Genomic DNA, 26802 nt, shown 5'->3' on the forward strand with positions numbered 1-26802 from the left:
CAAAAGTGTGCTTGACTTTTGTCTATCCTAACAACCACTTCAGAGATTTCAGTGTGCTCAGGTACTTTTCTTGTCTATCATTAGTAGAGACTTGAAAGGAATAAGACCTACAGTGCTCTGTGCCTTAACCTACATGGCAATTATTTGCTGTTGTAATGAATGCAGGGGGGACTGGTAGGCTTTGATTCAAAAGCAAACAATGATTTTTCAAATATTCATGATCTCAGAAGCATTGTTTCTTAAGGAACATTTTTCTCTTTACAAGAATGTAAAAACAAGGGAAATGGGGACAAAAACATGAGAATGGGTATCAATGTGTGTGAAGTAATGTACCTTCTCTCTGGCGAATATAACTGTAACCCTTCTATTAATTACAATAAAAATATATGAAAAAAAGAATGCAAAAAGAAAAGATACTAAGTTATATCCCATCAAAACTGTATTAAGCCTTCTGTGAACTCGCAAGAGGGTAGAGTGAGGCCAAGGGGAGAGGAGTAGGAGAATGAAACAGGGAAGTGGGGAGAATACAGGTAAGAATTCACTATATATACCCACAGATTCTGACAAATATAAGGGAAGAGGTGAACTGAAGAGTGGTGAAGGCCTTTAAGTGATGACACAGATCAAGGGTATTGTCTACAAAAAGTGCTTTGCTCAGGCAAAACAGCCAGACGCTGGTGGCTCATATTTGTCATCCTGGCTACTCAGGAGGCTGAGATCTGAAAATCACAGTTCCACACCAGCCCAATCAACTACTCAGAAAAAGCCAGAAATGGTGCTGTGGCTCAAGTGGCAGAGCACTAGCCTTGAGCACAAAGAGGCTTAGGGGACAGCACCCAGGCCCAGAGTTCAAGTCCCAGGACTGGCAAAAAAAAAAAAGGCAAAACAATTAAATACATAACCTAAAATTAAGATAAGTAAGGAAGAGATGGGGTGGGGGGGATAGGTGAGAACAGCAATCACGATGCACTATATTCATAAACTGCCTTAGTAAATACTTAAAGATAAAAATATTTTTTAAAAAAATTAGTGGAATATAAATTGCATAAAAGATTTCAGAAGAGCAAATCAAAATTAACCACTTCCAAAATCCTTCTCACTTAGTAAAAAGAGAGAGAGCAAGAAATAGAGAGAGGAGACATTTAGGTGAATAGAGTCGATTGTGTTCAAGATGAAAATTGTTAATGTCTACAGCAAAGAAAATAGTTACCAAGTCAGAAAGACACTTGATTCTTGGTTTTTCTTTCATGAAAAGGCTAAGAGATCTTGACAGTGTGCATCCAGGGACTACAAAATGTTTACATCCATCAGGGACAAGCACACACAAGAGGTAAAAGGAGCATCCTCTGATGCTGGTCTGAAACGGACCAGGGTCCACATTGTTTGTGGGTATTCACGGCAGGAGAAAGGTAAAGCCAGTCTATCCGATTACAAAGTCTTGGCCACAGGAACAGGTAACAGGATTTCTTTTTCGTGCCCATGTAGTGCTGCCCTCCATATTTCTCAAGCTGAAATGATTTGTTTGAACTATTAGCCATTCCTAAAGTGGTTTCTAAGGCTGGGCGTCTTCTAAAGTTTACTTGAGCAGAACAGTCTTCTATTATTTATCTGCCATGACGGACAGAAGGACAGAGACTGCAGTTTCTTATTCATTCCCTACTCCTCCCAGCCCTGCAGGTGCAGAGCCATGGGAGATAAAGGTAGACTCGGTATTTTCACAAACTGTCAAGCTTTGCCTCCAACACTCTTTGATGTGGGAGCAAAACCTCTCAAAAAAAAATAGAAATAAATGGTTGTGTGGAAACATCACCTCCTACATTCATGTCCACACCCACAGTTTGTGCTGCAGACCCCCCCCCTCCTTGTCCTGAAGAGCATCTTAATTATGCTCTTTAAAACCCAGGTTTCCACTTTATAACTATCCTCTGACATAAAATTAAATGTAATCTGACAGGAACGTTTACCAGCTCCTTTGTTAGGAGGCATCTAGAGCTCTCTGGCCCTAAGCAGCGGTCCTGCTATCTCAATATGATTACAGCTCCATATATGATTTTGAAAATTGGGTTATCAGGGCCCATACCCATGCATGCTGATTCCATGAATTTGGGCTGCAACTCAGAAATCTATCTAAAAATGAAATTGAGTTTTAGTTTGTTGTAATGGAAGTAGTCCACAAGTCTAACATTAGCCTAGGGAAGGTACTCTCAGAAAAGGAATGAGCAATTTAATTTCCTTGATCCCTAGCCTTGAAAAATTGTGTGTGTATATGTGCACCCAGAATAACATAAGTACTTTGCTTATAGGTACTACAGGACAACTTTGTCCCTTTGGCCCAGGGATAGGAAATAATATTCTGTGGACCACGTTAAGTAGTTTATTCAAAATGACTTAACAAATCTGTGAAAAATTGATAGAATATTACTCTCTTACGTTGTGTCCCATACTTGCTGTATAAAATCTACATTCCCACAGCTATAAAACATATGCTATATTCATGTTCTTGACACCTCCAACAAGTTACATCATGCTTCCATTTCATGTACTACACATATAGAGATACATAGGTATGTATGACAGATCAAATGACTGAAAGAACCATTGACTTTAGAAAGGTGACGGTTGCTCTGGGTGATTATACAAGCTACTGTGGCTTCTAGACATCCTTTCCTCTTCCCTCACTCCTCTAAAGTCTAGTCTGCTCTTCTCTGCAACTCCATGAAACCTGCTCTCCCGAAAGCTCCTCATGGCTTTCTTCTTGCAAAACATGAAGGAGAACATTTGGATTAAGGTAACCATGCAAACATAACTTTCTATCTCACAACTTTCTATCTCATTTCTTGCAACCTAATTCTTGAAACAACACAAAGACTTTATAGGAAAGGACATCTCTACCACTCAAACAAGAAATGACCAGTGGTGAATGCATAGACAAGAAAATGTAAGATTGAAAGCAAATTGGTAAGACTAAAGGGAAATAAGAATGGAGAAGTCAAGAGATACAACAAAAACTACAAAAGGCCTCAATGATACTTTAAAGAACTTAAAAGATATCCATAACAGTTATAGCTCCATTACCATTTCTTACACTCTGATGAGATGCACAGAACTGTTTTAAAAGGACTAGCATCCAAAAATTGTTTCCAGCAGTAGGTAATCTTAGGGAAGTCTAAGAATATTGTTATTGAGATAATAACTACTGCAAGTGTTACAAAGAATCTGCTATATGTCTGCCCCTGTTGTAAGACCTTGACTTGGAAGTGGTCTGTATGCTCTCCTATGATACACCTACACTGTGGTACTTTGCCCATTTCAGAGGACCCATGTGGTTTGCCCAAGGTCACTCAGCTAATGCACAGTGGAGCTATGATAGGAACTCAAAATGCAGCAAAGGCTGTGGTTAGCCATTATGCAGCTGGGAACTCAACAACACTCATAGACACTCATAGGGAAGAAAGTCAAGTAACAGCTTACCATTTTGTTGATTTAAAAAAATAAAAGTATTTTTTAATGTGAAGCAGAATCACAGCTGAAAATTTTGAAAAGAATGATAGAAAAAAGTAATCAGAAAAAGGAAAGGACTTCTTGAAATTACTGAAAATCAAACAACAAAAGATGAACCAAATCCTAGAAGGGACACAGTAGAAGATTACAGTAATAAAGCAGAAGACAAAGTCAAGAAAGCCTTCTAAACAAAAAGAGAAGTAACTTGATATAGTAAGAGACATTCATAGTTAAGAAATTGGACATCTGTTTAAAAGCAATAGCAAAACCAGAGAGCTAAGACACAAAAAGAATAACAAAATGAGAATAAATTAGAAACAGAGAAAGGTGTTGAATTTGATTGGAGTACATTGTAGAAAAGTCATAATGAAATTTCTCCCTTGTATAAGCAATATATGCTGATAAAAAAATCTTTTAGAAGATTCTCTAAATTGGAAGGCACAAGGCTCAGATTGAGAAGACTCATTGAATTCTGAGTAGTGAAATAGATTGTTGATGAGGTGAAAAATGATAAGAATAAACTAAATCCTCAATTGTACAAAGAATAAAATCTGATATTGAAAGCATACCGAAAGTTCTACAAACATAAGAAATTTTAGCAAGTAAAAGCATAAGCATCCTAAAATTGATCTATAATTGACTGACTCCAATTTTTTTTTTGCCAGTCCTGGGCTTGAGCTCAGGGCCTGAGCCCTGTCCTTGGACTTTCTTAAGGCTAGAGCTCTACCACTTGAGCCTCAGCACCACTTCCAGGTTTTTTTTCTATACATGTGGTACCGAGGAATCAAACCCAGGTCTTCATGCATGCTAGGCATGCACTCTACCACTAGGCCAAACTCCCGGCCCCAGTGACTCCAATTTTTTTAAATCTACTAGAAATATATGCAAAACTTCAAAAGCTGGTGATAAAATTCGTATGGAAGAAGAAACAGTCATGCATAACTAAGATAATTTCAAAACAATAAGTTAACTCCAACATATCACATCTTATTTACAACTAGGGTAATTAAGACCATGTGGTATTGGCCCCAAAAGTGGATGACGACTAAAACACAGTCAACAACTCTGAAATGTGAAAATCTGGTCCAATTCAGAAGTGGAAAGAACAAGCTAGTCAATGAATTCTAGGACAAATGATTTCCAGACTGAACAAAATAATGGTGCTTGCTTCCCACAATACATAATATGGATTTTAGATGTTTTACAAGCCTAAATAAATCAAGTAGGCTAAGCTTTTAGAAGATGATATATTGAAAGTAATATTGGCCTGATAAAGATGGACTTTGACTAATTTTACTTTGACATAGAAAAACTAAAAAAAAATGTGTTCATATCTAGAAGAAGAGATAGACAAAAATAATGAGAGAGGGCTCATTTTAGATTTGCTTGTAATAACAAAAAAAACTAGGGGAAAAGCTAAAATAAGGACATGCATATATTCACAATGAAATTGAACTATATGAAACCAAACAGAACACATATTAAACAGTTATAAAATGATAGTAATAATATCATTTCACATAGATATGATATATAAAGTGTCCACACATTCATCACTTCATACAGCAATGTTGTACTTAATGCATAAGAATGATAAAAAAAAAAAACAGTTCCCTCTATAAAGTACAAGAGATGAATAGGAACCAGAAGTGATATTGAAGGCCTTCAGTTAAATCTGAAAGGCATTACTGCATCTGAATATATTTCATTACAGCTGTAGCATAAAAGACATCGGTTATAGTTTCTGATCTGATCTTTTCTCTATATTACTAGCATTTAATGAGAAATTTAGCTTGACCAAAAAAAAAAGCCTACAGTACATAATTTGTTTTCTTTCAACAAACAAGTCAACTTCTCTAGCACCTGGGAATGTCCCAGCAGGAAACGTCTGATAGTAATTGTTCACACAAATGCTTTAATATACCCCAAATGAGAATATAACCTGCTATAATGATTTTGAATACACATTTTTATATTCCAAGGGCCTCTTGGGAGTGACAAAGGAAATTCAAGTGAAAAGCCCCATCCAACAGGCTAGCCCCAGATCTCCAAGGTCATCTTCTCCCCTGAGAAGTAGTGGAAGAGCAATTCTCACTCTCAGCAAGGATTTAGACCATCTTTGGTCCTGTATTTAAACTAATGGGACGGCCTACTGAAAGGCTGACTGGTGGCCTGCACTAGAGACCGGAGATCGACAAGTAAAGGAATGAGAGAAGGCTGAACTCTTGTTTGAAACTGAGCCCGTTTCCTTTGTGAATAGTAAGTTTGATCAAATCATTATCATCCCATTCACAGACAATACTGAAAACACACATCAGCTAAGGTCCTAAGTGATGAATGGATACCCTAGGGTTGTTCTGAGACAGAGAAAACCTCAGAACATCCCAAGACTAGATCCTTACCTCTATATTCTATGCTCATATTCTGTGTCACCATGAATAGACCCTGAGGAGCCTCAAGGTTCATTTAACCTTGGAGCTGAGTTGCATGGGTAACGTGCTACACCAAGACCTCAGGACACGACAATGGTTGATGTTCTTCTATATCAACTGGAAAATTTGAGAATATTTTTCTATCTCTGTAAAATGCAAACCTTAACCTTATTTCACTAAGCTCTCCCCACCTCCCACAGTGGTTGTTTTTCCATCATGGGGAAAAGATACAAAGGTTGCCAAGAGACTTTTACAGTTTGCTCTAATGGTACCAGATGAGGGGTAATTTATAAAGAGTAGAAATGTAGAAATGTGTTCTCTTACAGTTCTGGTGGCTGGGAGTCCAAGACCAAGCCAATCACATCTGGCATGCTACTGCTCTTACTGCTCCTCAGAGAGCAGATGAGCAAATGAGGGAAGCTTTACTCATAGAAGTCTTTGATTGCAGCATTCATCTAAGGGGTCCCACTTCCCGACACTGTTACACTAGGGATTGAGCTTACATTATAAGTATGTGGGGGACACATTCTGATCACAGCAGGAGCCAGGGTGAAGGTACAGGGTCTGGGATGCATCCCAGCCCATGCGATGGCTTGCAGTCAAGATCTCAATCACTGCCATTCCTTCTTCACAGCCATCAAAGAAAATAATGTAGCTTGTTTCCCCAGCCATAATCAAGACTCCCTTCATAACTTAACCCAGAAATTAATTATTCAGCTAGCCCAGAGTAAAACAGTCTTAGAATTTTCTCTCACCTTTCTAGTAAAAGAAGCACAAAGCCTACCTGTTGAGGCTTCTTGATTATTTTATACCAGAAGGAAGTAATTTCTACCTCAGTTGTTGTTTTTTTTTTTTTTTTGCCAGTCCTGGGCTTGAGCTCAGGACCTGAGCACTGTCCTTGGACTTTCTCAAGGCTAGAGCTCTACCACTTGAGCCTCAGAACCACTTCCGGCTTTTTTTTCTATGTATGTGGTACCGAGGAATCGAACCCGGGTCTTCATGCATGCTAGGCAAGCACTTTAACCACTAGGCCAAACTCCCGGCCCTACCTCAGTTCTTATATTTGCCTTATTTTGACTTTTCAAAGTAGATTTTCCTAGGAGAACAAGAACAATGGGGCTGACCAGCACAGGATCAGCCAAAATACTTGCAAAAATAAAAATGGAGGGGTATGACCCAACTCTGGGGCTTCTTATCTGATTTAGATTCCAAAAGGATGTGCCTCTAAAAATTGATTCACTTTTAATGTTCCGTAGGTAATTCCTGGGTGTAGTTTATTTGGGAATCCAAGATCAGTGTGGAGGGCTAAAGGTGATGTTTGGAGGCTGCATAGATCTGGGGTCCATCTACACTTCATCCAAACTATTTGACAAAGGCTCCAAAAGGAAAACACTGAAGTCAGTGTGCTTTCATACCTTTCTGTTTTGACATTCAGTAGTATATTATAGACAGTATTCTGGAGCCAGGCTGATTGGGAGGGTCAAGTGTTGAATTGCAACTGTTTTTTTTTTTTTTGTCATTCTGTTGGTTAAAGTATTCTATCAATACCAAGAAATGCTACACATCAGGAAATTAACTCCCCATGGGGAATTTTACCAGTCTATCAGTTTACCACTCACCTCCTTGTCTGTCTGTAGAGGACAAAAAGAATAGTCTATTTAATATAAACATCCTTGAACAAATGCTGTCACCGTATTTAGTATGTTTATGTGGAAAGTGAACTATCAACTTGTGGGCAGAGAACAGAGGGAGAAGCTGAGAGAAAGTGAAAAAAAAAAGATGACATTGTCAAAAAAAAAGAAATGTACTCATTACTGGGCCATGAAGTGGTAATCCCTGCATACATTATACAATTCCTTAATAATCATAGGGAGAATTATATATATATATATATATATATATTACACAGCACTGTGACATCACTGTTAAATTTATTCAACTGAGTCTAGTGCCATAAATATTTAATATTCAGCAAAATTATCCCCTTGCAAATTACCAAATATCTTTAATAAGCCAAAAATTTACCTCCTCTGATGACAGGGGTGATTATTGATCAAGATTCACAGTATTCATATACTGCTTTGTTGTTGAATAGCAACCCCTTTGTACAACTAGTTAAAGATAAAACTAAAATTCTCTCATTTTTTTAACATTCGCTCATTTTTTCTTGAGGTCATATTGCCTTTCCACATCTATCATAAAATTTTATTCAAACATACTATGCTTTGAGCTTGCAAGTCTATTTTTATTTATTCTGTCACATCTCTTGTAATATAGAGAGAATCTTGGAATTAGAGGGTGTTTTTTTTAAATTTTCTATGATCCTAGAACTCTAAGTTGGAAATAATACTTACTGGATTAAGCTATGAGTACTATTATTACTAATTTACTAAATTACTAATTTAATTTTTTACAAATTAAAGAAAGTGAGTTTTTTTGGGGGGAAACGAATTACTCTCAATAGGGAGAAGAGTTGCGGCATTATCTCCAATTAACTGGCCCAAGCTGGCCTCATACTTGGGGCCTCCTGTCTTAGCTTCACCAACACTGGAATTATAGGTAAGTGCTACTATACTAGGGAAGTTCATCAGTCAATAAAATAGATGTAGGTATCCATCTGCTTTTCATCACTGTGACAAAAATACGTAGAAACAACAGCTTGAAAGGGAGAAAGGGTTACTTGGGGGTCGTGGTTTCAGAGCTTTCAATTCATGGTCACTTGGATCTTTTGCTATGGGCCTGTGGTGAGGTGAAACATCATGACATGGAGTCTGTGTTAGAGCAAAGCTGCTCACCACGTGGTGACCAGGAATCAGCAAGTAGAGAAAAATAAAACATAAAAGGCCTAGGGGGGTCCCAATATCACTGTCAAAGGTACACACCCCCTATAACCCAACTTCCTTGCACTGGGCCTCACCCCCTAAAGACTCTACTACTTCCTGATAGCACCATTAGCCAAAGGCCAGGTCTCCAACACACAAGCTCAGAGGGACATTTAACGTAATCATGGAGCAGTTAAAATTGGTAATACATTCAAAAATGATTATTACCTAGTGCTATTATGAAACAGGCTCCATGCTAAGCTTTATTACTATTTTTTCCTTTACTGGAGGGGCTTGTTTAACAAAGTAATAGGAATGAAAAATATAGTTATACTAGAGTCTCTCAGTTCTCTAAAGTGTTTCATACAGGCCAAAAATCCCATGGTGGATCTGGTTCAGAAAAATAATTCTTATGTATGAGATGTGTGGCAATTGCATGCTGCAGAAGAGGAAACAGAAGACTTGGAGTTGAAAGTACCAGTGCCCTGGTGTTTATTTCTCAGTGACTATGTTGATGTCAGACCCTCTCCATCACATATAGGTAATAGTTCCACCTTGTAGGCCTGCAATGGAGAGGAAGGGAAATAAAGGGGAAGATTTTTACACAATGAGACTGTGAAGATACAGGGTAATTATGATCTTTAATTTCAAATCATTCTTTTAAGGATATTTTTTGAAATATATAAGAAGGCTAGTTCTATAGAAAGACTTAAGAAAATAGAAGATCAAGGTGGTGGAAAGTGAAGGAATCTCCAAGAATTTGGGGATGTTCTGGAAGAGCCCAGGAACTTCTTGTAGGTCTTTGGACTCACAGATGATTATTGTTGAATTTTACATTCTCTTTATACAACTAAAGCCACATGGATAAATGTTGGTGAGAACACATCTCAGAATTTACTCTTCTACCAAGCAATGGGATGTTTCTGCAAATTCCTGCATGAGTTGATAAAATATATTAGTATAAATCTTTCTTTGGGTCAATGGGAAAAGTCAAAGGTGCTGGTTGGGGCAATCAGAAGTGGGTATTCTTCTTTTCCTTGAACATTGACTCAGCCTCTTAGTACTCCATAATTAGGGTTTAAGGCTCTTGTAATTTGCAGATAAAAAGGATTTATTTTAACAAGTAGAAGGAGGTGGTTCACCTTATAGGTTGTAGCTAAGGAAGTGTCTATAAGATCTTTATCTGCTTTTTGTCAGCATCTACATTAAGTGATAATGAGGTGGGGGAAAAAAGAAATGGGTATCTTTTTAATTTATGGTTATCTAGCCAGAATTATAATCAAGGACACACTCTAAAATCTTTACCCATCAGAATGCCAGGAGGCTTAAGACCATTCTCCTTTAGGGTATTCCTTGTTCCCTAAAAGTGACATCATATCTAAGTGTTTGTGAACATAATCATTTCAATCTCTCAGAAGTACAGAGAATTATGAAGTCTAAGTGAATCTTGTTTCTTCTATGTCTTGAAACCAATGCAATGTTTTTTTGTTTTGGGTTTTTATATTATTTAATGTTTGGATATAGTTTTATTTTTTCATATATTTTTATTTTAATTAATACAAGGGTTACATTATATTTGCCAGATAGAAGGTGCATTAATTCACATACATTGATATCTGAAAGTTTTGACTCTTCAAGAATTAAAAGCCTAGTAACTCTAAAGATGAATGGTAATCTAATAGATTCTTAAAAAAAAATCAGAGTTTTGAAAAGAAAAACTAACAAACCCACTGTGAATAAACAGAGGGCTCCTTCTTGAGTGTCTTAAATCCAGTTACACCCATTGGCCAGAGAAACCATTGGCCAAATCCTGCCACTGAAACCACGAAATGCTGTGGGGAAAAGTGCCAGAAATAATAAGTGGAAGCTTAGACAAAACCCAAGAGGAAACACTTGATGTCAGATATGAGTTTGCCATTGTTTTGAAGATCATAGATGCAGGAAAGGGCAGATGTCTGTGCGTTTGAGACTCAATGTATATATGCTGACTGTCAGAACTGGTCTTATTTTCCCAGGCTGCTTACCATGGCCACTGGTTCTTTCATTATTATTATTATTATTATCATTATTCTTATATTTACTTTAATAGTGACATTCATTTCCAGGGTGTTCTCTAGGGTTAAAGATATTTCTTAAAAAACAATAAATGTATGAAATAACAAATATCAGGCAGATGGTTATAAGCACTAGCCAAGTTCCTTTCCTATCAGTGTGATACTGCATCCACTCATGGCGAATTCATTTTGCTTGTAGGGATAGATAACCTCCTGTCTTCCATATTCATAATGAGTTTGTATCATTACTGGTACATAATAGAGAGACTACACGTGGGAAATTTCACAAAATGCATGCACACCCCTCCCATGATAGGTGTGCCAAGGTGTGTATAAAACCACCATTGTCTTACAGAAAAGGGGAAAAATCCAACAGCAAAATGCCACATCGACTTTCAGCAGCCAAAGACTGCTGACCTGACCTAGTATCATTTCATTGACCTCCTATTGAGTAAGCCAATTACTTACCATGTCTAAGACTCTGACCTGTAGAACCACTTCATCTCCATTGCATAATACCTATTTTTCAGCCAGTGCTTAGGCTTGAACCTAGGGACTCATTCCCTTGCTTTGTGCTCAAGGTTGGGGCTCTACCACTGGAACAATACCACTGCTCCCGGCCTTTTGCTGGTTAAATGGACGTATGAATCTCACAGACAAACTGGGAGAAAATGAGGGTAGAGATGACACTGTTTGAAAACAAATGTACTCAATACTTGACTTACATGACTGCAACCACTCTGTACATCACCTTTATAATAAAAATCTTAAAAAGAAAGAAAGAGAAGGAGAGGGAGGAAGGCAGGAAGGAAGGAAGGAAGGAAAGAAGGAAGGAAGGAAGGAAGGAAGAAAGGAAGGAGCAAGCAAAGAAACAAAGAAAAGGAAGCAAGCAAGTGAGCTAAGGCAACAGCTCAAAAAAATCACATTAAAAAAGATAATAATAATAATTACCCAAATGCCCAGAACCAAGGCCCTACTAAAGCCACTAGCACAACCATGTTCTTGCAGCACTATTTACCATAGCAAAGATATGGAACCAACCCAGATGCCCCTCAGTTGATGAGTGGATCAACAAGATGTGGTATTTATACACAGTGGAATTCTATGCTGCTGTAAGAAAGAATGACATCGCTCCATTTGTAGGGAAATGGAAACAGTTTGAAAAAATCATATTAAGTGAAGTAAGCCAGACCCAAAGGAATATAGGCTCAATGGTGTCCCACAATTGTAATAATTAGTACACATTTAGGATTCTCCTAGGTACATATGGTCATATAGGATGAGACTAAATGAAAGGATCTCTAGGATATGTAAACGAGCTTTATCTTGGGTGATTATTATTCTTAACATAGTATGTTATTTCTCTTCTCTTTTTTGCCCTTAAGGTTAATCTCATATTGTTACTGTATCTGACTTTGTTACCTGGTATATTGTATATACATTTATTTGTTTATTTGAAACAGGAAAGGGAAGGGGGTAAAACAAGATGATTGGGAGAGGCTGGGAGAGGGAAATGGGGGCAAAAACCCAAGAGGGGATATCAATGTGTAAGAAGTAATGCACCCCTCTATACATTATCCCGACCATAATTAATAAAAACAATAATAATAATAATGGCCAGGAGTTTGGCCTAATGATAAAGTGCTTGCCTAGCGTGCACAAAGATGCAGGTTCAATTCCTTGGTATCATGTACATAGAAAAAAGCTGAAAGTAGTGCTATGGCTGCAGTGGTAGAGCTCTAGCTTTGAGAAAGCCCAAGGACAATACTCAGGCCCTGAGTTCAAGCCCCAGGACTGGCAAAAATAATTAATTAATTTGATTAATTAAAATAAAATGAATCTCACAGACTTTTATGCCCTAGCTGGCTATGAACCTTAATCCTCAGATCTCAGACTTCTGAGTAGATAGGATTACAGGCCAGATCCACTGGTATCCAGCTCAATAAAATTAATAATATTTATTTTATATATGCGTATTTGGTTATTTGAAGTCAGATAGGGAAGGGAAGAAAAAAAGATGGGAGTGGGAGTGGGGGAAGGGAAATGAGGACCAAGACATGAAAAAAGGTATCAATGTATATGAAGTAATGCACCTTCTGTCTGGTGAATATAATGTAACCCTTCTATTAATTACAATAAAAAATATGAGAAAAAATTAATAATATTTATATCCCTAGAATACTACATAGAATCACAGAATTTTAGAACCAAAAGATGTCAGAGAAATGATCTGATTACATCAAATCCAGTTCCATAAGAATTGAAAAATTACTTAATATATATCTAGTATGTGCCAGAACTGTATTTTATTACTACATATTCATGAAGTACTGGACCTTGAAATGGTAAGATGATGATGATGTTGATGATGATGATGATGATGATGATGATGATGATGATGATAATAAATGTCATAGTCCTCATTTAGGGTGCTCACAGACTAGAAGGGAGAAAGATTCAGATAAAATAAATTGTGCCAAAATATACCCAAGCTTATCCACACAAGTGTAGCCACAGGAGATACTGATTACTTTTCTCAGTCATTGAGAGATTACAGAGAAGGTAGATTTGTGTAAGTCAGCAAGGATAATTTACATGACATTTAGAAGAAAGACACAGAGGAAAAGCTCCAAGCAAAATAATCGAAGAATAGAAGCCAAGTTGAACAAACAATAACAACAAAAACCCACAGGCTTGTTAATCTACATGCTGCATTTGTAGAGTTTATAATACAGTAAGACAAAAGTGGATGTCAGAGAATGGTTACTGGATTATTTTACTGATGAGGCTGACTGGATCCCAGGTGGAAGCCTGGGACAATTTGGGCAGAATGGCAATGATATTCAAGATTGAACACATGGTTAACAGTAGTACAACGTGTGATGGAAAAGAGTGGGAAGAGACTGAACACAGCCAGCAGGAAAGAAATGATGTGACAGGTATCAAGTTGGAACAAAAAATAATAATAATAATTTACTAAGGAGCTAATGGGGCCTTTTGCTTCCATATCCTTGACCCCACAATCCTTGTTTGCTTCCTAGTTCTACATCAAGATAAAATGCAAGATGGAACGTTACCCAAAACTCCAGCAAAGAGCAGCATCATATTGAAAAATGTGCATTGCTGGGTTTAACATCCTCACACCCACATTCTCTATCATGTTCAAGGTCTGCCATCAGGAGCAGTATAGGGACTGAAGGAAAAACCATAGCATGAAACCATAGGAAGACTTCAATGCTGGGCTACTTTCTGGAGACTCATTCTCAGCAGGGCTTTGGAATTGCACAACAGTTCAGGAAACTAGAGTTCTATGAATTCCTGGTATTGGACAATTTGTCAAAGGCCTGGCAGCCAGCACAGCTGGAGCAACAGCTGCACAATCACTGCCAGGGTGGTTGTGGCTCAGGCCTTGCACTTCCTCTCCAGATCCCAGCGGGGACTCTCCTCACTGAAGGGAGGGATTGCATTGTGATTTGGGGATAGGAGACTCTGTCCCTGGACCTTGTGTCTGGTAGTTCTGCTTAGTCTCCACCCACCTACCTGATTCTTGTCTACCTCTAGCATCCTAATCTGGTCATAGCTACTCAAGATTCTCTGCTCTGCACACATCTTTAAGTAATTGTCCAAAGGAGGTGCCACAGAACAAAGCAGCAAGAATACAATGCATCTTGATCAGTGTCACCCCCTTTCAAAAGTCTCATTCCATTACAAACCATCCCTTCTTTTACTTTCTTACTGTGTTAGACTAGTCCCCCAAATCCTGTTGTTCAGGCTTGCCATATAATTGACATGACTCAGGGAAAATATATATACAGAGAGTTGTACTAAGTGAATTTTTAGTAGCATGGTTCAAACTGAAAATATTTTAAAGATACAAGTAGGGTTGAGCTTTTCACTTTCTTTCTCCAAAATAATATTTTAAAAAATGAGCTGTTTTGGAATGTTTTGGCAACTATTCTTTGTCTCCATTAAATTGACATCTGTTGAGGTACATCTTTCTTTTCTGAGTTTAATAAAATGAATGAAAAGAAATTTCTCAGAAATAAACAATAAAAGTTCAAACTATGTGAGCTGATTCAAAACTTTGGCAAGACAGCAGGGTATAAAATTAACCCTCAAAACTCAACTGCCTTCCTATATGCCAACAGTGAGGGGAACGAGGTAACAATCAGGAAAGCAACTCCTTTTGCAATAGCCTCAAAGAAAATAAAGTACCTAGGAATTAACTAAGAATGCAAAGGACCTTTTTGATGAAAACTTTAAAACCTGGAAAAAGGAAATTAAAGAAGAATTGAGGAAATGGAAAAACCTCCCAAGCTCCTGAATTGGAAGAATTAACACCTTGAAAATGGCCATCTTGCCAAGGACTATCTACAAATTCAACACAATACCCATCAATATCCCAATGTCATTCTTTAAAGAAATAGAAGAGGCAATCCAAAATTTCATATGGAATAATAAAATACCCCGTATAGCAAAAACAATTCTTAGCAGAAAGAACAGTGCAGGAGGAATTTCAATACCAAACTTCAGACTCTATTACAGAGCTATAGTGACCAAAACAGCTGGTTACTGGTACAAGAACAGGCCTGAAGAACAATGGAATAGAACTGAGGACCCAGATATTAACCCACAGACCTATGGCCACCTAATCTTTGACAAGGGAGCCAAAAAAATAAAATGAAAGAAAGACAGCCTCTTCAACAAATGGTGCTGGCAGAACTGGTTAAGCACCTGCAGAAAACTAAAGTTGGATCCTTCTTTGTCACCCTGCTCTAGGATTAACTCCAAATGGATCAAAGACCTCGCGGTAAAAGCTGACACACTGAAAACTTTACAAGAAGGAATAGGAGATACACTAGGTCTCCTTGGCACAGGTCAAAACTTTCTTAATAAGAACCAAGAAATACAACAAATCAGAGAAATTCTGGATAAATGGGACTGCATTAAACTGCAGAGCTTTTGTATGGCAAAGGACATAGCTAGCAGCTTAACTAGAAAGCCTACAGAGTGGGAGAAGATCTTCACTAACCCCACAACAGACAAAGGCCTCATATCTAAAATATATCTACAGCTCAAAAAATTGAATCACTCCAAAACTAATCTCCAAAGAAACAACCACCCCATTAAAAGATGGGCCAAAGACTTAAAGAGAGTCTTCTTTGAAGAAGAAATAAGAATGGCCTATACACACATAAAGAAATGCTCAACATCTCTGGCCATAAAGGAAATGCAAATCAAAACAACTCTAAGATTCCACCTCACTCCAGTTAGAATGGCCAGGATCAAAAAATCTAATAACAACAGATGCTGGAGGGAATATGGCCAGGAGGGATCACTACTACACTGTTGGTGGGAGTGCAAAATCGTTCAACCACTATGGAAAGCAGTATGGCAGTTCCCCTATGACCCAGCAATTCCACTACTTGGCATTTACCCAATCATCCAGAAACAAGGACATACTAAATCTACTAGCACAATGATGTTCATTGCAACACTGTTTACCATAGCAAAGATATGGAACCAACCCAGATGCCCCTCAGTTGATGAGTGGATCAACAAGATGTGGTACTTATACACAATGGAATTCTATGCTGCTGCCAGAAAGAAAGACTTCGCTCCATTTGTAGGGAAATGGAAAGACTTAGAAAAAATCCTATTAAATGAAATGAGCCAGACTCAAAGGAACATAGGCTCAATGGTTTCCCTCATTTGTCATAATCAGTAGAAACCTTGGGGTCTCCTAGCAGAGATTTACAATAGAACAAAACCTAATTACATAAGGCCCATATAGCATGAAAGGACCTCCAGGATATAGAAACAAAAGCCATGTAATGAGTGATTATTGTCCTTAATGTACTATGTTACCTCTCATCTCTTTTGCTGTCCTTTGGTTATCTCATATTGTTACAGTTCTTCACCTGGTTATCTGATATATTGTATATATGCATATTTGTTTATTTGAAGTCGGATAGGGAAGGGAGGAAAACAAGATGAGGGCAGGGGGTGGGGAGAGGGAAATGGGGACCAAGACATGAGAAAGGGTATCAATGTTTGTGAAGTAATGCACCTTCTATGTGGTTAATATAATGTAACCCCTCTATTAATTACAATAAAAATATATGAAAAAAATTCAAGCTATGGAAGGATAGAAATTGGAAGAATCAAGACCATCAATGCTTTTTTTATTTTGTTTTCGCAAGGCTAGTGCTTGTTCTACCACTTGAGCCAAATCCTCTACTTCTGATTTGTGTGTGTGTGTGTGTGTGTGTGTGTGTGTGTGTGTGTGTGTGTGTGTGTGTGTGTTTAATTGGAAAAAAGAGTCTCATAGACTTTTCTTCCCAGAATGGATTTGAACCTCAATCGTCAACTCTTAAGCCTGCTGAGTAGCTAGAATTGCAGGTGTGAGCCACTGGTGTCCAACAGTTCAAAGCAGTTTTTTTAAATTATTTCCATTTTTTCTTTTTTATCTTTTGATCTGTCATGGGGCTTGAATTAGGTTCCCTGAGCTCTTTTGTTCAAGGCTAGCTCTACCACGTTGAGACATTGCATCACTTGGTGGTTAATTGGAGATAAAAATCTCACAGGCTTTCCTGCCAAGGCTGGCTTAGAACCAAGATCCTCAGATCTCAGACTCCTGAGGAGCTTGAAGTACCGGTGTGAGCCATCAGAGCCCTGCCTCTATTTATTACTTTTGATGTTCCCAACAACTCCAACTGAGATCTGCCTACCTTTTTCTCTAATTTTGGTTCCCGTTCTGCTTCTGAGAATCACACTAATACACTAGGAACTTCCACCAGTACACATAATATTGTAAACAAATGTATTTGAAGAAACTGACTACAATCACCTAACTTTATATTTTATAGCCCATTCTACCAACAATTATTTACATAAACTTAACAAGTCCCTCCTTCCTATGACCACTGTGACTGTGGAAATTAACTGTTTCTCAAGGTCTTTTTGGTATTTTCAGTGTACTGTCAGATGGTGTTTCTATGAATGCAGTTAAGATTTTATTTTTTCAACATCTGTGTCACCATTCATTCTTTTACGTATGGTACAAATTAAATCCTTAGATCAATTTTTAAGCAAAATATCTGCTCTTACCATACACTAAAATATTTTTCCTAGTAATGAACAAATGAAAAATAAGGTAGAAAGACTGGGAAGAAACTAGCTAATCCAGGCAAGTGAACAGGAGAAATATAATTCTCATTGAAATTTTCTATTTTTCATACAATTTGGTTTATTGCCATCTGGCAATATCATGCTGTTGATTCTCTGGAGTAGTGTCGATTCTGTTTGTTATTATTGTATCTATCATAAGAGTAGAGACAATTGGGCTAAGAGTATTGTATTTTTAAAACAAATTAAAATTTAATTGAAAAGTTACATGAATATTTGCTTGGTGAACTGAAACCTATCTGAAGCTCTTTATTATCTTCATTTATCAGTGTAAAGGTTTGGAGGTGGGTGTTGTTTTGTTTTATACAACACAACTGCCATAGGACCAGGACCAAGGCCGGACCAGTTGTCAGATGAATCTAAAAGTGCATTTTCTGGTGACCAGAATTAAAACTCCATCTGTTCTTCCCATTTCCTTCCCAGCAGGTGTGCTCTGCTCTCCTTGAGGAATGCTGGCTGTGCTCTCTATGATACTTTAATACTACATAACAGAAAATGAAACCTTTCCTGTTATTAACTCCCCAAATCATCTCCTCTACTTTCCACAATCAAAAGATTTTATATTATATTTTAAAACTCCAAATATTAGCTTTTTCAATTTTTTCTTCTTGCTGATCTAAGGATTGAACCCAGGGCTTCGCCCTTGCAAGGCCACATTCCATCTCATGAGAGCTAAATTTTCAGCCTCCCGAAAATATTAGCTTTAAAAACAACACCGAGGAGTTAGAAAAGTTAATTTCCTTATCTCATTTGCTAAAATCATACTACGTTATTGTATGTGAAAGGATTATAGCCATTAACTGCTGTGGTTTCCATTATGGCACTGTAGCTCAGAGCAAAGGACAGAAATATTTTTTTACACATCCAGTTTCCACAAAATGATCTACCTATCAACTCCAGTATGGAGAAAGCACTAAGATTGACTCTCTCTAGCTGCTTAATTTTAAGCACCTTGTTGGAACATTTTGAAAAATCAGCTTATTTTCTCCTGGAAATTAAAAAGAGTCCCTCCCCTTTCGCAAAAAAAAGTCTTTCCTTTGAGAACATGGAATTTCTGATGCTCTCATGCCCCTGGTAAGTTCTCTGTCCAATTACCTATCATCGCCCAGCTGTGATTCATACCCTACACTGAGATTTAGTGAGAGAAAAAGAAAATAACCTGTCACATCCAAACAGTTCAAATGAAACAAGTTAAAAGGATACAGCATGGATAATTTTGTATGCAGATGCTCAACACAGAGTTCAGTAGCCAGTATGGAAACATTAGTGCATTCTAACTTCAGCATTCTATAGCCACTAACAGAGAAGCCATGAAAATAATGCATCTTCTTCAACTAAATTTTCTGGTCTGCACCATTTTAGTTCACTGTATGACACTTTTTCTTTCCCTGTATAGTTGTTTTTCTGATTACTCTACAGTTTTACCAAGTCATAATTGCTACAGATTGCTCTTTAGACACTGAATATGGGAAATTGGCATGGAAAAGACTACATAATAAGAATTAATGGAGTTTCCTCTAATGGATCCTTATGGTCACTGATAGTTAATGATGTGAAAATATGAATGTTAAGTCAACAGTTCTCCCACCAAAGGTTATTCACTTGAGAAACCAACGGCTCATCATAGAACTATGAGTGCTAGTAAAAAGGAAAAAAAAAGGCTAGAGGAAGTAGAACAAAGCAGAGGAAATATTTAAATTGGTCACAGAGGAAGGCCATGTCAAATGAGTATGAAGTCAGAGTTCACCAGAGCTAGCCATGAAGAGAAATCAAAGGTAACCTTTCTAAATGGAGGTCATGCCTCTCATCCAAGCAAAGGCTACACAATGGTAGATCTCCAACTAGCAATCACCTTCAAGCTGTAAGCCTGCCTCAGATGTCAGCAATATTTATTGCTGAGCTCACTCTTCTCAGAGGAGGCAAAGATCAGCCATGTTCTCAGGGTCTAGAAGCAATGTAGTAGGTACACAAGTGTCAGTACCTAAAACTCAATCTGACAATACTAAGAGGCATGACTGTTCTCTTGGAATTGAAAAGGAGAGTGCTAACTGCAGCAGGAAACAGAAGAGGAGAATTCTGTAAACTTTTTTTTTAAGACCAAACTCTGGCTTCATGAAGGAGGTAGCATCTTCTAAATTTGATAATTTCCTGGGTAATCTGCTGGTAATATTTTTACATGGCCTTCCTCCAAGTTTCTCTGGAAGTTTCTTCATAATCAGATAGGTAAAAGTGAATAAAAGGCTCAGGAGCACTTAGTAGGGCTCTATGCACATCTCAATAAGAAAATGTAAGACCTTACTAAAAACAATCTAAATTTTTAATGATTTTTAAAATATATACAAAAAAGACTCTATAAATAATCTCCCTACATTACCCAATATGGTATCTACCACCAGTTCTTGTGGCTATTCATGTTCAAACTAAATTAAGTTTAAAATTCTCTTTTTCAGTTATACTATTAAATTTCTTATACATCTAGTTTGTAATTGTTATTGCAAAAGTGATGTACAGAGGGGTTATAGTTATATACGTTAGAGTATATTTTTGAACAATGTCACCTTTTCCCTCACTCTCCCCATTTTCCCCCTCCCATCCCCACCCACAACATACTGTCTAATATCATTGCTGCGTTTGTTCCCCCTTTGTCCCTCCATTTCTGTGTCTCCCTTTGACCCTCGAATGATAGATAAATGACAAACAAGACAAAAAGAAAACAAAAATAGGAAGAAAGGAAAAAAACCTCTTGTTTCTATTTCCTGGAGTTCATTTTGATAAGAAATATTTTATGTGATCATATGTACTTAGCTATTGTGCCTTTGTGATCCCCTCCTAAGAATTCCTCCTTTGATCTCATTCTGTGTGAATCCCTAGAGATCATGTTCCAGTATTTTTTTTCCTTTTCCATCCACTTTTGGTAACCATTCTCATTACCAAAAATGAGGGAAACCATGCAATCTATGTTTCTTTGAGTCTGGCTTACTTCACTTGATATAATTTTTTCAGTTTTCACTTCCTTATGAATGGTTCAAGATCATTCTTTCTAATGGAAGCATAGAATTCCTTTGTGCATATGTACCACATTTCCTTTATCCATTCATCCACTGAATGACATCTGGATTGATTCTGTATCATGGCTGTGGTAAACAATACTGCAATGAATATGGCTGTGCTGGTAGCTTCAGTGTGATATGGTTTATATTCTATTGGGTAAATGCTCAGGAATGAAATTGCTGGGTAATAGGGAAGTTCTATGTCTAATCTTTGAAAAACCTCATTCTACTTTCCAGAGTGCCTGGACAAGTTTACATTCCTACCAACAAACATTAGTTAAATTTTAAATGCTCAATAGCTACATCTGGTAAATAGCTAACATATCAGAGAGAAAAAAAATAGAATACTTCACTCATTCTAGAAACCTCAACTGAGAAGCACTGAGGTTTGGCCTCATGGTAAAGTGCTTGCCTCGCATGCACAACGACTAGGTTTGATTCTTCAGTACCACATACTTAGAAAAGCCGTAAGTGGTGCAGTAGCTAAAGTGGTAGAACACTAGTCTTGAGAAAAGCCCAAGGAGAGTGTTCAGGCCCTGAGTTCAGTCCCCAGGACTTGCAAAAAACAAACAAAGAACAAAAAAAATCTTTGCCACTGTCATTACCAGGTACTTTCACAGAAACGTAAGCTAAAAATTAAATACTAAGGATAATAATAAAATAAAAGCAAAGTGGCATTGTTTTATTTATTAATTCAATTTAAATTATTAAGAATGTAATTCTTTCAAAAAAAACCTTAGGATATTTGCTTTTGATGATGATTAGAGTGAGGAAAATTAATTAAACAGTTCAGCAACCAAGAAAAGGCTGGATAAGAAATCAGAAGTGTGGAAAGAAAAGTCATGATAAGAGATCCAAAGTATAGAAAGATCAGGCAAAAAGAAAAAAAAAGTGAGCAATTTCAATGGAATTCTATTCTGCTGTCAGAAAGAATGACATCTCCCCATTTGTAAGGAAATGGAAAGACTTAGAAAAAATCATATTAAGTGAAGTAAGCCAGATTCAAAGGAACATAAGCTCAATGGTTTCCCTCATTTGTCATAATCAGTAGAAACCATGGGCTCTCCTAGCAGAGATTTGCAATAGAGCAAAACCTTGATACATAAGGCCATATAGTATGATGCTAAATGAAAGGACCTCCAGGATATTGAAACAAAAGCCATATAATGAATGATTGTTGTCCTTAATGTACTATGTTATCTCTCATCTCTTTTGCTGTCCTTTGGTTATCTCATATTGTTACAGTATCTCACTTTGTTATCTGATATATTGTACATATGTGTTTTGGTTATTTGAAATTGAATAGGGAAGGGGGAAAATCAGATGAGGGGTGGGGGTGAGAGGAGGGAAATGAGGACCAAGACATGAGAAAGGGTATCAATGTTTGTGAAGTAATGCATCTTCTATCTGGTGAATATAATGTAACCCTTCTATCAATTACAATTACAATAAAACATATGGAAAAAAGTGGATAATTTAAGTTAGAAAACAGAAGGAAAGGAGAAGTAAAAAAATATATGCAAGTGTCAGGAGTAATGTTTTCTCCAAGTAACAGTGAAAAAAGCAAATAATCTGGGGAAGAAGAAGGTATGTTTTCGGAAGTCATTATCTCAATTATTTAATTCCCTGGGGTCTACCTAAAGCATACACAAGAAGGTTACTAGCTTACATAGTTTCTCCAGTATGCACAAAATATTTTTTATAAATTTATTGCCTTGGTTTTTCATCAATTCACAGACTACTTATATATAATTTTAGTGCTCTGTTGAAATTTGTCTTTTAACCTCAATGTTATAAATTATAGTTGTAAAGTCCCATGTGATTAAAATATTATGTCACAGACCAGTGGAAATATTCTTAATGATTCACAGCAAAATACAACCACCCAAACCAAGCAGACATTTTCTCCTGGGAATTCAAAAAGACATAATAATGTGGCCCATTTATATGTCCTACATAATTAAAACAAACTTTGAAGGAACAGTCTAGGATCAAAGTATGTTTTAGGTTGTGTATATCCATAGAGCTACAAGATGTATACTTAAATTTCTTTAGCAAAGCAACAAATTAGCTTTCAAAAAAATGAACTAGCAAATTATCTCCTTTAAAAAAAGAAAAGAAATTGAAGGTTAAAGAAGAAATGTGGCCATTTAGATAAATTTAACCCAGAACACAAAAGCAGTAATGACTTATTGCATACTTTTTAATTAGTAGATCTTTAGAAAGAAGCTTCCAATCACAGCGCTGCTTAAATAAGAAGGAAAAATATATTTTATATGATAAACAAAAAAATTCATGGCTTAAAATATTGTTTGAAGGCATGGATAATGCGCTCTCTCTCTCTCTCTCTCTCTCTCTCTCTCTCTCTCTCTCTCTCTCTCTCTCTCTCTCTCTCTCTCTCTCTTTACTTTTCTTCTTCGTTTGTGCCAGTACTGGGGCTTGAACTCAAGATGCTGTCCCATAAGCATTTTCACTCAAACCTGGCATTCTACCACATGAGTCATGCCTCCACTTTCAGATTATATTCTTAATGTATGTTCTTTTACAAGAAAAAATATATAAATGTAGTAACCAAGAATTTTTTTAAACTGGAGGTAAGAAGGTAAAAAGACCATATCTTAGCCGGGCTCACACATGTAATCCTACCTACTTGGGAAGCTGAGATCTAAGGATCAAGGTTCAAAGCCAGCCCAGGCACAAAAGGACCTGAGACCCTTATCTCCATTTAACCTCGAGAAAATGGGAAGTGGGGCTTAGTTCAAGGAAAGGGCCATAGCCTTGAGTTGAAGAGCTCAGGCTGAGTACAAGCCCCGTGACTCCCCCAAAAATATCTTACCATTATATGAATAATATTCAAAGATTCCAAAGCTTTTTGTATATACTACTGTATTTAATCCATACACCAATAATTCTTCCTTACTGCTTGTGGAGAAGCGAAGCTCTACTACAGTAGGGTGTCAAGGTATGCCCACACGCAATCATTTGTTCCTAAAATTGTGGGCAATTGGGGGTACTGACACTGATTTTCATTTGCTAGAGAAAGCTGCAGAAAATTAATTGCTACATCGTCTCACCTATTTCCTGTGCAGTAATGTGTTTAGGTATTATGCTTACCTAGAAACCATTTGAGACTGAAAGGGATAGTACCCACAATATGCCTGGACAGGAGAGTAAACTGAAATCCTGCCAAACCAAGGCCGCAAATCACCCTACCTAAGAATAACCATGGATCAATATGGCTATAATCTGTGACTCTGCACTTTCTACTGATACTCTAAAAGAAACCCAATTCCTTAGCTTTTGGGGGAGATTAAGGGGGATAGGGAAAATGCTATCCTTGACTTCTTTTCTATGAAGAATTCACATGTAACTGACAGCTTTTTAAAAAGAAAGCCTGATTATATATTCAGTTTTCAATCACTGAGACACCATTTAAGAATCTTAACCCAGCTAAGGTTACAAAATAAGGCCCCAGCAGCCTGTTAACATTTGGACGGAGCCAAAAGAAAATGAGGCTTTGGAACTGAACAACTGTATTGGAACACAGCCCCTCCTCTCTCCCAAGGCTCTGGAGTTTTCCAGTGGGTCAAGGCCTATCTCCAACAGTAGAGATGAAGTTGCAAGTCAGCCTTTCCTTGGATCATGGTGGGGGAACAGGAGCAGATGCTGCTCATGTTTATTCTCAATCAAGGCCTTTCCATCTTAAGTCATTGAAGGACACTGCATGAAAATGATACAAAGGAATCAACTGAGTCTCGCCTACAGTTTAAAGTGAAAAAGAAAAGCAAAAATTGCGTGTGTGTTTTAAGTAATCACAGTTTGCCACAGTATTTATACTGTGAATCTATACTTCAACTCTCTTCCAGATGACTTCTTAATGATGCTGTGAGAAATACAGGACGCTGTATGAAGCCCGGATGGAAATACTGAATCTGGGTGCTGTATGTTTCCCATTGGTTCCTACATGGTCTTGACTCCCCAAAGGAAAGATCACAGTCTTGACCACGACTGCAAAAGTCTTCTCCTTGTGAGTATGCTTTCCCTCTGTGATTCTCTAAGACAGTTTTCCCGTTGTCTATCCATTTCTACAACTATATGGCACGTTTGTTTTTCTGTGAACTCCGTCATGTAGTTGCCATGATTCTGAGGCTTTCCAAGATAGATGTCTGACATGAGATTTATTTCATTCTCTTCCTGAATAGAAGGTAAAGAAAAGCAGGTAACATTTTAACATCTATAATTTTTTTAAATTGTGGCTAGTAACTGAGTGCTGACATACCAGCACCAATGATCCAATTTCACAGTATTTAAACTCCACCTCAGTTTTGGATGATATTACTTAAAAATGAATTGTGTCCTCTTCCAAACAATTCATATTCTCAAGTCTCTAACGTTGGATTTATCACTTCCAACAATACTTAAATATAGGATGAAGTCATTTAATTGTTTTTCCACAGATTCTAATAAATATTTCAGAATGGCATAAATCATAACAAAATGAGAAATAGAGAAGCCCTAATACACCACTTGTGATCCATGCAGTATCTAAAATGATGATCACAATGAATTGGATAAGTAATTTGCATTCTTCACACCATTAAAAAGTAATTTGAAGCCTGGAACAGTGGCTCATGCCTGTAATCCTAGCTATTCAGGAGTCTGAGATCTAAGGATCAAGGTTCAAAGCCAGCCAGGGCACTAAAGACCGTGAGACTCTTATCTCCAATTAACCACTAAAAATCCAAAATTGGTGCTGTGGTTCCAGGGTAGGACAGTAGCCTTGAGCTAAAGAGCTCAGGGACAGTACCCAGGCCCAGAGTTCAAGCCCCACAACCGCCAAAAGAAAAAAGAAAAAAAAAAAGTAATTTCAGTGAACAACATATCATTATCTCATTGGTAATCTTTAAGTTTGTGGAATACATTAAATATCAAAGGATGAGCTAGACATACACATATATATGCATGTATGTGTATGAGTATGAATGCACTGTGTGTTTTTATATTACATAGCATGAAGATTATAGATACTCAGAAGGAAAGCCAAAGAACAAACAACCTGGTAAGAAATTTGACGCTAAAATGATTGTCAATGAAGGCTGCATGTGGAATATCTGTCTAAGTCTAAGGTACCCACAGTGTTCATTTTATGAATTCCCCTGTCTTTATAATTGAAAAGACCAAATGGAATGCGTTAAATTAACCTTTATGAGCTCTTAGTTTTATGAATTCATCTATGCCTCGGACTGGCAATCTAAGTCATTTCTTCAATAATAATAGTTATGGCATCTGAATTTTAGTTTTGGGGTCCTGGATCTGTTATGAGGTTTGAAACTGTTCAAATGAGAGGAAGAAATTAGAGCATAGTTGCTCTTAACAGTTTAAATTTCCCCTAAAGTGTCATGAATAACTGTGACTAACCTCCCCTAAGTGAAGTTGATTTCTTAGAATGGGATATCACAAAATATAGAACAGAGTCATTTTCATGAAGATGAACCTGGTTTGTGTGTTGGCGGTGCCTGGGTCTTGCAGATTCATCTGGGGATATTAAGCATTCCATAGCTAAAGAACCCTGGCAAGTTCGTATTCCTAGGGAATAGTAAACTTTTGCTTTTCTTCTTAGAATTTTTCAGATCTGGTTTGGTTTAAGTCCCAGTGTTTACTTGCTAATTTTACCAGTAACTCATTTATATACACACTAAGAAAGGACATGCACTTAAATTAGCAATAACAAAAGGGGAACATGAGAAAAGAGATA

General features: G+C 37.3%; 1 long non-coding RNA gene across 1 annotated transcript in view; it reads left to right on the plus strand.

Moving 5' to 3' along the window:
* Positions 1 to 26802, plus strand: part of LOC150049346 (uncharacterized) — a 114784-nt gene that overhangs the window by 34973 nt on the left and 53009 nt on the right. The window contains exon 2 of the long non-coding RNA XR_016538991.1: positions 24914 to 25074. This is a non-coding gene — a long non-coding RNA (uncharacterized LOC150049346). The remainder of the gene's footprint in view (positions 1 to 24913; positions 25075 to 26802) is intronic.

Source organism: Megascapheus bottae, chromosome 20, assembly GCF_031878675.1.
Source record: "Megascapheus bottae isolate mThoBot1 chromosome 20, mThoBot2.hap1, whole genome shotgun sequence".
Taxonomy (NCBI): Eukaryota; Metazoa; Chordata; class Mammalia; order Rodentia; family Geomyidae; genus Megascapheus; species Megascapheus bottae.